Below are 12747 nucleotides of genomic sequence, written 5' to 3' on the forward strand. Positions count from 1 at the left end.
AACAATATCTCTGATAAGCACAGATGCAAAAATTCTCAACAAATTACTAGCTAATAAAATCCAACGACAGATCATAAAGATAATTTACCTGGACCAAGCAGAATGTACTCCTGGTATGCAGGGATGGTTCAGCATATGCAAATCAATAAATGTGATATGTGACACTAGCAAACTAAAGAATAAAAACCACATGATGATCTCAATAGATGAAGAGAAAGTATTTGATAAAAAACAAGCTTTCATTATAAAAACCTTAAGCAAGTTGGGAATAGAAGGAACACTCCTTAACACAATCAAGGCAATATATGACAAATCTTCAACCAACATCATATTGAATGGGAAATCATGGAAGCATTTCCACTAAGATCTGAAACCAAAGTTTCTCTCCATCACTACTGCTGTTCAATACACTACTAACAGTTTTAGCCATGGCAAGAATGCAAGAAAAAGGAAAACAAATTAGAAAGGATAAAGTCCAGTAATCTGTTTGCAGATGATATAATCCTAAATATTGGGAAACCAAAAGACTCCACCAAGAGATTACTGAAACTCATAAGAAAGCTTGGTAAAGTTGTAAGATATAAAATCAACACACAAAAATCAATAGCCATTATACACACAAAAATGCTATGGCTGGAAAATAACTTATCAGATCAGTGCCATTCATGATAACCATAAAATTTTTTATGGTTGGAATAAATTTAGTCAAGGGTGTGAAAGATCTTTACAAGAAAAATTACAAGACATTAAAGAAATAGAAGAAAACACACAAAAAATAAAAATCTTCCATGTCATAAATTGGAAGAACTAATATCAAAATTTCCATACTGCCAAAAGAAATTATTTTTAATTTTACTTTTATAATCATTTACTTGAGGGGCAGTTATAGAGAGAGGGAGAGACAGAAAGTGATGCCTTCTAACTATTGGTTAATTCTCCAAATGCTGTAATGGCTGGTGCTGGGCTAATCTGAACCCAGGAGCTAGAAGCTTCCTCCTCATCTCCCATATGGATACAGGGGACCAAGCACTTGGGACATCTTCTACTGCCTTCCCAGGCCATGAGCAGAGAGCTGGATCAGAGGAGCAGCTGGGACCCAAACTGGCATCCATGTGATGCCAATGCCACAGACAGAGGCTCAACCTACTATTCCACAGTGCCAGCCCCCCAAAAGCAATTTACAGATTCAATGTGATCTCAATCAAAATACCAACAACATTCTTCTCAGAGTTAGGAAAAAGATGATGTCAAAATTGGTATGAAATGCAAGGCAATCTTAACAAAAGCATAGCTGGAGGCATCACAATTCCAGAATTCAAGATCTTCTATAGGGCAGTTATAATCAAAAGAGCTTGTTATTGGCATTCCAAAAGACATGTAGACCTATGAAACAGGAATAGAACCTCTGAAAATTAATCCACACATCTAAAACCAATTAGTTTGTGAGAAACAAATTTAAAGCAATTCTGGAGAAAGGACAATCTCTTCAAAAATGGTGCTGGAAAAATTTGTTCTTCACAGTGTAGAGATCCCCACATTGCAACTTGTACAAAAATTAGCTGTAATTAGATCAAATATCTAAATCTATGTGATACCATTAGATTACTAGGGGAAAATATCAGGGAAACTCTGCAAGACATTGTCATAGGCAAATTTTGGAAAAAGACCCCCTGAAGCACAGGCAATAAAAGGAAAAATAGTCAAAGGAGATTATATCAAGCTAAGAAGCTTCTGAACTGCAACAAAGGAAGCAACTGACAGAATGGAAGCAAACATTCGCAAACTATTAGTAAAAATATCCAAAATCTCTAATGAGCTCAACAAATTCAACAACAAAACAAACAATCCAGTTCAAGAAATGGGCAACAGCCATTTTTCCTGTTATATTAACAGGCAGTTTTAACAAGCATTTTTCCAAGGAAGAAATTCAAATGGCCAACAGACACATGAAAAAAATGTTCAGGATCACTAGCCATCAGGGAAATGCTAACAGAAACCACAATAAGATTTCTCCTCACCCCAGTTAGTATGGCTATCATACAGAAACCAAAAATCATTTGGGGGCAGGCACTGTGGCTTAGTGGGTTAAGCTACTGCCTACAGTACTGGCATCCCATATGAGTACTGGTTTGAGTCCTGGCTGCTCCACTTTGATCCAGCTTTCTGCTAATGAACCTGAGAAAGCAGTGGAGGATGGCTCTCATGCTTGGACCCCTGTACCCATGTGGCAGACCTGGATGAAGTTCCTGGCTCCTGGCTTCAATCTAGCCCTGCCTTGGCCATTGTGATCATTTGGGGAGTGAACCAGCAGAGATGTGTCTCTCTCTCTCTCTCTCTCTCTCTCTCTCTCTCTCTCTCTGTAAATCTGCAATTCAAATACATAAATAAATCTTCTTTTTTAAATCACAGAGTATATTATTGAACAATTTTAAATGTTGTATGAGTAGACTTCTATAACCACTGAATTATTTTTACAATAGTCAGTCTGGTTTTAACTTTTTCTGTGAATGTAAGAATGTAATATGTACTTGAAAAAAGTATAGGCTTGAGAAAGTGGTGATATGCTAGAGTGGAGATGGCTGAGCTTGCTCCACTGCCCCCACTCTCCCCACAGTTTAAGAACATACAGTGCCGCGGCTCACTAGGCTAATCCTCTGCCTGCAGCTCTGGCACCCTGGGTTCTGTCCCAGTTGCTCCTCTTCCAGTCCAGCTTTCTGCTGTGGCCCGGGAAGGCAGTGAAGGATGGCCCAAGTGCTTGGGCCCTGCACCCGCATGGGAGAGCAGGAGGAAGCACCTAGCTCCTGGTTTGGATTGGCACAGTGCCAGCTGTAGCAGCCATTTAGGGGATGAACCAACAGAAGGAAGACCTTTCTCTCTGTCTCTCTCTCACTGTCTATAACTCTACTTGTCAAAATTAAAAAAAGTAAAAAAAAAAAAAATACAGCATCACCTGATGGCTCAGGAGCATGACAAGTAGGGCCCTGTGGTGGCCTATTACTGAATAGTTGCTCAAGAATTGATCTGAGGGGTGGGTGTTGGCAGCCATTGTTGATCATTATGTATTTCACCAAGGGTGTCATTTATATGCCATGCAAACTAGAATGAATATTGATAATAAAACTCCTGAGTGTCATAAATTTTTATCAAAATTAACGGGTCAGTTAGGAGCTCTTAAGAAACAGTTGGGGGGCTGGCACTGTTGTGCAGCAAGTTAAAGCCCTGGCCTACAGTGCTGGCATCCCATATGTGCTCCAGTTCAAGTCCCAGCTGCTCCACTTCTGACTCAGCTCTCTGCTCTGGCCTGGGAAAGAAGCAGAAAAATGGCCCAAGTCCTTGGGCCCCTGCACACATGTGGAAGACCTGGAAGAATCTCCTGGCTCCTGGCTTCAGATCAGCACAGCTCTGGCCATTGCAGCCATTTGGGGAGTGAACTAGAGGATGGCAGAGGCCAACTCTCCTTCCATCTCTCTGCCTTTCTATAGCTGCCTTTCAAATAAATAAATAAATCTTAACAATAACAACTGTTAGACCAGACTTGGATGGGACACAATTATCCCAATGAGAGACTTCAATGATGCAAAAGCAAAGAGGTTTATTGTTCTAACTCAAGCTAGGGTCCACTCCTCCAATCATCACAGTGTTCTTCTGATGAGGATCCATCCCATTTCCTTTGTGGGGTTTATACAGGGTTTTCAGAGACATTCTATACATTATAGCACCATTCAGCAAATCATCTCATTCTGTGAGAATGTAAAGAACATCTCTTAAAATTGATTAGTAAATCCAGTGTTGGGAATAGACTAGTAAAGGTGGTTGGATGGCTTTGGGGTTGATGCTTTTTAAAATGATTGGCTAAAGCATAGGGCCTGAGCTGCTAGGGTGTACGTGCCAAACTGCAGGGATTTGGAATGTTATCAATCACCTTAACTGCCTGAAAAGACACCTGGATAGCAGGTATTTCCCTGCTATCTGCTGAATGGCTGTTGCTAGGGGAGTTTATCAGGGGAGTTTATTTTTCTTCTTTCAGGAGTTTTTGCCTTAGGGTTCAGGGTCTGGTCAGTCCTGAATTACAAGATGGAGGCCTAGTCTAAAAGAGCTGTGCCTTGATCCAGGCTCAGGTTCTTCACAACAACAAAAAGAAACAGTTGGGTGATAATGAAGCTATTACCCAAGGAGCAGTTGGTTCTGCTCATTTGGGGAATTATTCTTGGAAAATGTTTATATATGCAGACAGTGAACATTGTGCTGGGCTATTTCACAAAAAACATGATCAAGTTCTTCTATACTGCAAGTCTTTTAATAGATGTCATAACCGTGTTTAACATAACACTGATGAAAATGTGAAACACAGAAAGTATGCAAGGTGGAAGGCAACATATATCCATAATTGCTTAAAGAATGAGGAGACTCCTCAAGCAGGCTCTATTGCAATTGAGGAAGATATTGATGGTGAAGAAAATGAAGATGCTGTAGTAGCATCTCTGCCCACTCAACACACCTCAGCCATCATCATCTTCAGCAGTTGACCCAGGCAGCATGCCATCAGATAGCTATAGTTGAATACAGATTCCTCTGGGTGCACATGCCCTAGCCTACACACCAGCAAAAGTGCCCATAGCATGGGTGTAACAAGGAATACTATGCAACCTACTCTAAAGAGTAGTCCAGCCATTGATCCTGCACTTTCAGTACAGTTTCCCAAGGAGATACCCACCTCACCCCTGAGGACTTTGTGAGAGCTCAGAAATACTGCAAATATGCTGCCAGTGCTTTGCAATATGAAGCTGTAAGCACTGCCATTCAGAATCTACAGAAAGACCTCAAGTTACTGATGATCAACAGAGAATGAAGCCTTTGTACAACAGATCCACGTATCTTTGGCATAAAGAATTAACTCCATTACTCTGTCTTCAGTCTATCAAGAGTACAGTTTCAAGAAAGACCTCAGTTGAATTCAATATGACAATAAAATCTGTGTGTATAAGATTCCTTTTGAAGCATTCATCAGTAGCCTCAACCAGTTTTTATTATCCATTAAATGGCTCCAATAATTTATGGTACATAGGACTGATGTTGGCAAGATCCTAAAAACACCCTTTGAACCCTGCTTCAGCAAATGAAAACACAGAAAATATATATTGGAAATAAGCTTTATTAATTTACATACATGAAGAGAAATTTTTTAAAAGCCATAATATTTGGACAAAGAGATCATATTACTTTGCTGTAAAATTCTAAATCTAATAAAAGATTCCAGAATTGTCTAGATGAGAGATTACCTTATTGTTTTCCTTAAGACTTATAAAACAAATACAAATGTCCTAAAGTGTTAGATTAACATGAAAAACTTATGTTCAAAACACAATTTTTATTCATTAGAGTTTAAAGTTGACAGAAGGAAAAATCATTCAGTAAAGGGGTAGAAATGCTTTCAAAGTTAATATTAATAATGTTGGTTTCCCAAATGCTTTTTTCTGAATTTGCTGTGTTAAAAAAATAAATACAAAGATTCTTTTTAAAGAAAACTTAAAAAAAATAGGCTTGTATTGAACAAGATGTATCTAAACTTCATAAAATGCTGTTATTTTAACTTAAAACATACATAAGCATATGTTTTAAACATAAATAATTGATTATAAAAGCTTGTGTTTCTACTCAAATACACCTATGAAATGAAATTACAATTTATCCACAAAATAATTTAGAATTTCCTAACAGTATCTAACTTAAATGATGAAGTAAAACATACTAAAACATCTTTTGTTTGTATGAATTTAATACAGCACCTTAAATTAGCATTTTGCATGCTAAAGTTTTAAAAAGTTTTGAAAGGAGATAAACTCCATGAGGTTGGTAGATTTTCTGTTCTAAATTCTTCATGTACTTGGGGCTGGTGCTGCGGTGCAGAGGTTAATCCTCTGCTGTGGTGCCGGCATCCCGTATGGGTGCCGGTTCTAGTCCTGGCTGCCCCTCTTCCAGTCCAGTTCTCTGCTATGGCCTAGAACAGCAGTGGAAGATGGCCCAAGTGCTTGGGCCCCTGCACCTTCATGGGAGACCAGGAAGAAGCAGTTGGCTCCTGGCTTTAGATGGGTGCAGCTCTGGCCATTGCAGCCATCTGGAGAGTGAACCAATGGAAGGAAGACCTTTCTCTCTGTCTCTCCCTCTCTGTCTGTAATTCTACCTCTCAAATAAATAAATAAAATCTTAAAAAATATATTCTCTCTCTTTTTTTTTGACAGGCAGAGTGGACAGTGAGAGAGAGAGACAGAGAGAAAGGTCTTCCTTTTCTGTTGGTTCACCCCCACAATGGCCACTGCAGCTGGCATGCTATGTTCGGCGCACCATGCTGCCAGGTGCCCCCTCCCAGTCTCCCATGTGGGTGCAGGGCCCAAGAACCTGGGCCATCCTCCACTGCACTCCCGGGCCACAGCAGAGAGCTGGACTGAAAGAGGAGCAACTGGGACAGAATTCAGTGCCCTGACTGGGACTATAACCCTGTGTGCCGGTGCTGCAGGCAGAGGATTAGCCTATTGAGCATGGCGCCATCTCAAAAATTATATTCTTGATATTACTCATATTAATTACAACCTCTTATTTTAGAAAAATGAAGGTTAATGGTTTATGACTTCTGCTAGTCCGTGATTGTTACAAAGTAAAACTTCTAGTCAAGGTATGAATTTGTAAATTCCTTATCTGCAATCAACTTATGGTAATAAAAATTGTGGTACTAAGTTAATAGTCTTTAAATAAATACAAATTAGGAGAATATTTAGCAACTTAAAAACATCTGGCTATCAAAATTATTCAGATGCAGACAAGGTAAGATTCCTTGTGGGGTAACCACATGCTGAGTTTCTGGTTTCTTATTTACATGTCTCACTGTCACAGGCTGAACAGCAACAGAACACAGTATGAGAATGATGAGCACTCCTCTAATTCTAGAGACAAGTGCCCTGTCAGGACTTCATTGGCCTAACTGTAGATGTTAACAATACAAGTCCTTTTAAGAAACTAGTCATAGAAAATAATCAAAGAACAAAAGAGAACTCCAAAAGAAATCAGACATCATCTCATAAATATATGAAGAGTAAAAGACTCAGGAATAAATGTCTCTGTTCTCAAGAGAATTGTGGGGCCGGCGCCATGGTGCAGTGGGTTAATCCTCCACCTCCAGCACCGGCATCCCATATGGGCACCAGTTCTAGTTCCAGCTGCTCCTCTTTCAATCCAGCTCTCTGCTATGGCCTGGGAAAGCAGTAGAAGATGGCCCAAGTGCTTGAACCTCTGCACCCATGGGAGACTGGGAAGAAGCACCTGGCTCCTGGCTTTGGATAGAGCAGCTCTGGCTCTTCAGCCATTTGGGGAGTGAACCAATGGATGGAAGACATTTCTCTGTCTCTACCTCTCACTGTCAGAAACTTTGCCTCTCAAATAAATAAATAAAATCTTTCAAAAAGTCTGTTAAAGTGAATTGCAACCACTATTGTATGTTTTCTTTTGCAACTTCAAGTGGACATAAAATAAAATAAAATGAGTCATGGTTTCATAAAGACTGAAGCTTATCATAGACAATTGGTACCAAAGACTAGCTTCTTTCATAGTCTCTCTTTATAAATAATTAATAAACCAATTATTTTCTTCCTACTCTGCAAAGCCAATTAATTGATTTCAAATTTAGAATTTTCCAATCACCCAGAAATGCACAATGTTAATGCTTTTGGAGCTTTATAAGAGCATAAAATAGCAATTTTTAATTCTTGCACTTTTTAACACTAGAGAGTTCTAAGACATTAAATGGTATTTTTCTTTCTAACCCATGTAAGACTAACAATGTGCAGAAAAAATTGAGGATTTTCATTATGCGGAAAAATTATTGTGCTTTGCCTAGAATCATACTTCAACTTTGGTTATTTTTCCTCTCCACTGAGCCAGGAAGAAGAGAGTCCTGTGAAACTAATAAAATGCCCCTGGTGTTCTTAAATGATTACTTTTTGGACAGGAATTTCCAAGAAACAACACCACAGTCGTAGTGAACTTTTTCTGTGGTTGGAATCTTCTCTTTGCTTTCAGGAGACCAAGAGAAGCCACCTGGAGATCTCAGGGGAAGGCCACATGGGAATGGAGAGACATGCGTCTCCTCTGGAAGCAGTTGTGTCTGTGAAATTTTTTGCTCATGACAAATTTGACAGGTCTCTATCCATTGATAAAGAAAAGACTCTTCATAAAAATTAGTAATGCAGAAAAAAATCATTGAAATTTCATTTTTTTCTGCCACAGGCAAGTGGAACAACATCTCTCACAGTAAAACAGACTGTAAAGAGTCTATCCAATATCTCTGGCTCTCCTCACATCCTAAGGACAGACCTCGGAGAACTTCCAGCTGCCTCTTCCAGAAAGGTAAATCAATAATAAATTGTTAATAAAAAGAAAAAGGAGGTAACTTTTTTCTGTATTTCTGGATAGGATTCCTGTCATTGAATCAATATCATGATTTTTATTCATTTTTCCTTCTTTGGAATTGGGGTAGGAGTAGGCAAAAACATGCATGAAAGAAGGGGGAAAAAGCTTAAAGTACCAGATTGTAAAGTAGGAACAAATGGACAGGAAGGCTGGAGATGAAGGGGTAAAGACTAGGTTAGGGAAAAAAGCCAGCTTATTAAATCCTTAAAAAGAGAAAGGAAGAAAGGAGGAAGAAATAGAGAAGTATGGTTATGTTCTTCTGGAATTACATTCTTATGCAATCTGTTCTCTTTGTATTAATAAAAATAAAAATGTTTAACAATTGAAAATTTATTCCTTTATTGAATCACTACTGCCTCATTCCAACACTCTATAAAAACAGAATCCAAAGGCAGGCATAGGTTGCAGGGTGGGGCACAGTGCAAGTGGCAGTGACAGCCCTATTTATCTAATATCAAATTCTGCACCCCAACTTCTAATCCAGCAAAGTGCTACACATCACCCAAAATCAATTTCAGAAAATAAACCACTTAGGGCAAAAGCTCAGAGAAAATCAATGAATTCATTATTCTTTGCCTGTGAAGTACTCATAAAAATTAGCATGCTGCTAAATAAAGTGAGATGATGGCCAAGCTATGCATAAAGAACACAGGGCTGCAAAGTCAGCAGGCAGTTTGGTGTTTTATGAGCACCCAAAGTGAACTGCAGATGATGGAAGGGGATGCATTACAGAATGGGAGCTGAGTAGGCAGCCCAGCCAGCAGTGATCAACAAACCTTTAACCTGAGATTGATGAGTATTTGTGAAGTGTACAAATGAGTTCTACCTGTAGCAACAGTAATTACTTTTTCCTTAGGACACAAGGAAAAAGTAATTTTTTCCCAATTTTTATCTGTTTTTCATTTTATTTGAAAGGCAGGGGGAGATGGAGGGGGGAGAGATTTCTTCCATTTTCTGGTACACACCCAAATGCTCACAACAGCAGGCAATGTTCAGCCTGAAGCAAGGATCCTGGAACTCCATGCAGCCCTGGGTGAGTTCAGTTAATTCTGAGGACACACAGTCTTCAGTGACACCTGTCTTTATAAAGACACATCTCAATACAAAATAAAACTCCCTACTCAGGACTTTGGTGATCCAAGAGGAAACTTTCAAATATTTTGCAGATGAATGCAAAACAGAAATCTGGAGACTTCTGTGAGCCAACAAGTTCCCTGCCTACCTGAGAATCAGCCTGGTCACCAGGGAGATAAAGGGAAGAGGACCAAACAAACCACTTGAGACCTGTGCCCAGAGTCTTACCTCTTGAGTGAGCATAAAGGCAGCCCAGTCATTGGGCACTGGCAGTTTTGGACCACCTTAATCCTAAAGTGAGTACACAAACTAGTCAATTCCAATTTGGGCTGAGTTATCAGACTGGAAGTCTGGACAAAGATTGTCACCCATTAAGGAATCTGGACACAGGAATGGCCAAAAAAGAACCATCAGGAGATGCGCACAATAGGAGTCAGAGTACTAAGTGGGTAATAAATGCACAGATCCTAGACCAAGGCAACAGGCAATGCCAACCTTCTCTTTTGTTACAAAATTTTCTTACTTTATCTTAAAGGCCTTGAGAAACAGATCTGCAGACATCTCATGTGTAAGACAAACATGCATCATTGATAATTGGCCTATAAATATTAGCATTCTTGTCCTGATCAATGAGCCTCAAGAACTAGCTCAGGGAGGGGCAATTAAAGGGAATCACTTCAGTCTCATTACTAGGGGAGTACACATCCTCCATGAACTGCTTCTTACAAAACATTTCTCCAATTTTCCAGGAGAAATACATCAAATCTGAAGAGGCTACTTTTTTTTTTTTTATTTGATAGAGCCCAATACCTGTCTTGGGAATCACCTGTGATGTGAAGTAGATGGATAAGAAAGCCAATTGGAATCATCTACTAGAAGATGAGATACTTTACCCAAATCACTATATTTCACTCTACAGAAAAATGCAAACTGAATCACAAAGAACTCCAGTCGATCAATCCCCTTGTTTAAGCAAAGTGCATATTTGCATTACTCCAGATATGCAGGCTGCTTTTTCTGTTGTACCTTCATGTGGACTATCTGCATAGGGATACAGAGTGAGGGGGAGGCTGCAGTAGTAAAAATGGTCAATGTTTCAATTATGAAACTGATTTTTAATTATCTCAAATTCAGTCATAAAAATTCTGCTCTAAGGAGCGGCAAGATGGCGGAATAGGAAGGGAGCACACTATTAGTCCGGGGAAGAGACAGGTTAATAAAAGTAGAGATAAAGCAGGGTCAAGGAAGAGTAGGGGAAAAAACAGCAGAGGAAACTCTTCTGGAACTAGTGATTCACAGTGGACCTGCGTGGAGAGCGTGGGAGCTCAAGTTTGGGACACCAGCGGCAGACTCAACACACCAGCGCTGGAACGCGAGGTGAGCCGAACCTCCATAGCTGGAGACACCAGCGGGCAAGCGGAAAGAGGAGACTAGAGGGAATGAGGCTTGAAACTCCGTGGGGAAAAGTTCACCAGGCTAACTAGAAGAGAGAGAGGAAAAAAAAAAAATGTGACCGATACGGACACGAGTTTCTCTCTCTCCGCTCACCACTCAAGGGCTAGCAAGACAAAGAGCAGGCGCCATTTTGGACATACGTCATAAGCAGGGCGACCTCAGGTATGCACCGGCCCTAAGCCTAGCAGAAAAACCTGACTCTGGGGGGAGGGGTGAAATAACAGGAGATTAGCATCTAACTTGGCAACCCAGTGGGAGACTGCAGGAGAATTGGAGCCCACACTGAGGGCAGCACAGATTCCCTGTGTGGTCCTTGGGAAAGAGCTTCCGATCTCTGGCTCCTGTGGGTATATCATTTGCCTGCTAACTACCTCCAATTACGTTCAGCTGTGCGGAATTACTTCCCTTTTAAATCAAAAAAAGAAAGAGAGATTTACCACACCTAACCTGGGAGTGTCATCTTTGACACACCCTCAACCCTGAGGAACCAAACACAGCTCTCAGTCCACACTCATCTCAAGCCTCTAAGGCTCCACCGAAAGCAGACAGTCTACTTAATATAGAGGAATAGTGTAACAAGAAAAAACACCACAGTGAAGAAACCAAATATCTCCAACATGCCAAACAACAAACGCAAAAACTGAGGTAAGAAGAACAAGGAAGACACTATGATGCCCCCAAATGAAAAAACACCCCAATTCAAGATTATGAAGATGATGAGATAGAAGCAATGCAAGAAGCGGATCTCAAAAAATGGATAAGAACATTAAGAAGTTCTCAAAAACAAATTCTTGAACTACAGAAATCCTTAATGGACAAGATAGAAAATCTCTCTCGGGAAAATGAAATATTAAGGAGGAATCAAAATGAAATGAAACAACTAGTAGAACAAGAAACTGTGATAGTGACGAGAAATCATAATGAAATGAAGAATTCAATAGATCAAATGACAAACACATTAGAGAGCCTTAAAAACAGAATGGGCAAAGCAGAAGAGAGAATATCAGACTTAGAAGACAGAGAACAGGAAAGGAAACAGGCAAACCAAAGAAAAGAAGAAGAAATTAGAAATCTAAAAAATATTCTCGGGAATCTACAGGATACTATTAAAAAACCCAACATTCGGGTTCTAGGAGTTCCTGAAGGCATGGAGAGGGAGAAAGGATTAGAAGGTATTTTCAGTGAGATACTAGCAGAAAATTTCCCAGGTTTGGAGAAGGACAGAGGCACCTTAGTACAGGGAGCTTATAGAACCCCTAATAAACATGACCAAAAGAGATCCTCACCACGACATGTTGTAATCAAACTCACCACAGTGAAACATAAAGAAAAGATCCTAAAATGTACAAGAGAGAAACGTCAGATCACTCTCAGAGGATCTCCAATTAGACTCACAGCAGACTTCTCATCAGAAACCCTACAAGCTAGAAGGGAATGGCAAGACATAGCCCAGGTACTAAGAGAGAAAAACTGCCAGCCCAGAATATTATATCCTGCAAAGCTCTCATTTGTGAATGAAGGTGAAATTAAGACTTTTCATAGCAAACAGAAACTGAAAGAATTTGTTGCCACTCGTCCTGCCCTGCAAAAGATGCTTAAAGATGTGTTACACACAGAAACACAGTCACCAATATGAAAGAAGGTAAAGGAAGGAAACCTCACAGCAAAAGATCACAGGAAGCTCAATTTCTCTTTGACATAGAATTAAACTCTGATGCTCTGTTAAAGCAATGTGTTAAAGTAATCTATTACTTTCTT

At 39.8% G+C, this 12747-nt stretch overlaps 1 protein-coding gene and 1 pseudogene across 2 annotated transcripts in view; one reads left to right on the plus strand and one right to left on the minus strand.

The window, feature by feature from the left end:
- Positions 1-12747, minus strand: part of LOC133755639 (zinc finger protein 665-like) — a 51251-nt gene that overhangs the window by 21666 nt on the left and 16838 nt on the right. The gene's annotated exons all lie outside the window — the stretch shown is intronic.
- LOC133755647 (vacuolar protein sorting-associated protein VTA1 homolog) lies at positions 2967-4849 on the plus strand (annotated as a pseudogene).

Source organism: Lepus europaeus, unplaced genomic scaffold (assembly GCF_033115175.1).
Source record: "Lepus europaeus isolate LE1 unplaced genomic scaffold, mLepTim1.pri SCAFFOLD_66, whole genome shotgun sequence".
Taxonomy (NCBI): Eukaryota; Metazoa; Chordata; class Mammalia; order Lagomorpha; family Leporidae; genus Lepus; species Lepus europaeus.